The sequence below is a fragment of the Etheostoma spectabile genome, chromosome 2, assembly GCF_008692095.1.
Source record: "Etheostoma spectabile isolate EspeVRDwgs_2016 chromosome 2, UIUC_Espe_1.0, whole genome shotgun sequence".
NCBI classification, from domain to species: Eukaryota; Metazoa; Chordata; class Actinopteri; order Perciformes; family Percidae; genus Etheostoma; species Etheostoma spectabile.
In genome coordinates, this window is record NC_045734.1 from 12,362,001 (window position 1) to 12,364,054 (window position 2,054).

Genomic DNA, 2,054 nt, shown 5'->3' on the forward strand with positions numbered 1-2,054 from the left:
AGCACTTTGGATACCTGCTGGTTGCTGTGAAGTACTATATAAATAAATGTTGATTGATTGATTGATTGATTGATTGATTGATTGGTTGATTGATTGATTGATTGATTAATTGATTGATTGATTGATTGATTGATTGATTGATTGATTGATAAAACATAACAAGGTAATTCCATACAGCAACCCCCTATGTATGATGTTTGTACAATGTCAAGCTTGTAATATAGAAAATGTGAATATTTCCCATCTTTAATTGTACCAAAATAACTCGTTATAAGCTTCTATGTTTGTGTTGTTCTTGTGTTCGTTCACTGGATCTACGTAATAGGCTATTTGAGCTTTGAAAATGATTGGAAATTGTAGTATATTTTTAAATTAAGTATTAGACATGCAGCAGCAGCATTGTTACACATTGTTTTCCTTTACAAAGGCAAGAACACTGGGCTCTTTAAAGAAATTAATTAAAAAATAGGAATATGAGATTGGATTCCCACTGGTGAGATTAAAATGAAAAATAATGTTAATCAAGCTCAACAATTAATACAGTTATTAATTAATAATTCTGCTTTGCTTTCAGTTTACATCTTCTCTGACAGGTAGAAAATGATTATATAAACCTTACACTTAAAAATGAGACTAGAGCATACGTACTGTATATCATTAAAGAAGAAGAATGACTTCTGCCTTATGTATATGTGTGCAACAAGCAGACACACAGCACTGTGAACATTTCAGGGAAGAAAACCTTGATTCCACAGAACACAACCTTTGTGGTTGTCACTTGTCCTCAATCAACTCTTTTTCCATGTTCACCGACAGGCACAAGCTCTGAGAACCAACAGTGTCTCGAGGCATTGAGTTTGTCTGCAGTTCAGACCTATTCAGGGGCTCGTGCAAGACATGCTTTTACAATAAGACCGTTTAATGCTACAATGAGGAGTGACCAAAAATGAGAAAACGAGTTACATGTTTAATATTTGCATTATATATACTGTATATGTTTGATATTTGCATGCTTATAACTGGAAAGGGGGTTTCCCAGCAGGGTGACTGCCATCTCACCCAGCATTAGCCTAAATTGCAGAGTTAATGGAACAATTCTAATCCTGAAAGATCTATCTGTCCTGACAGAACCAAGTGCTTAGGCTTGAGCCATATCGATAATCACAAAAGAAGCAATTTCTCAAGGGCCATTAAACATTCAACATGCCGCGCTATAAGACAATTTTGCCTGCTTTCTTTGTGAGTGAGTGTAGGCGTTAAGGACTGTGGCTACAGCCACATAATCTCCTGCGCTCTTTCTTCACACCAGTAATTGTAATGACAAAAAATAGATTTTTGTATTTTTCACACCCTGACAAACGCCACTGCTGGAACACTTAGGTTAAAGCCATTCATAAAAAAAGGCTTTTTACTTCATTTGGACTCCCCAGTACCTTCCTGTTCTTTCTTGCAGTGGCTTTAATTACCGGCTCCAAACAGGCTAATAGCAGGTCTGGAAGGTATTAAAAATAATTTAAATTAATATTCAAAGCAATATTATAAAGGCTCATATTTAACTTAAAATATTATTTTCAATTGATTAATCAATCTATCCATTTTATGCCACTTATCCAAGTCCTTTACATTGATTTAATAATTGTCTTATTTGTAATTATTGCAGAATTACTGGAAACAAATGTGATAACATAATAGATAATTCTAAGTCATATCCTTCCTACTTTGGTGAATGATGGTAATACATGTATTACATTGTATTCTATGTTGGATTGAAAAGGTTTTGGAAAGTCTTTCATTTAACATGGTAAACCCTGCAGAGAATGACATAGATATATGACGATATATGATCGATATATGATATATTAAAGGTGATCTAAGCAATGTTGTTTGGCATTACTTCTTGTTGACGTTCGAAGTATTTTCAAATAAAACAAGATTAGCTTGCCCCTCCCTTCTCCTCATCCCGTCCAACCCCCCACCCCCAAATTCTTCTTGTGGGTTTCTGACTGAAACGCTTGAACACTGTTTGTGTAAGCTTCGTGGTGCAGGTGGGCACA

General features: G+C 35.1%; 1 protein-coding gene across 1 annotated transcript in view; it reads left to right on the forward strand.

The window, feature by feature from the left end:
• The window catches only part of tacr3a (tachykinin receptor 3a), a 19,757-nt gene that overhangs the window by 5,109 nt on the left and 12,594 nt on the right, over nt 1-2,054 (forward strand). The gene's annotated exons all lie outside the window — the stretch shown is intronic.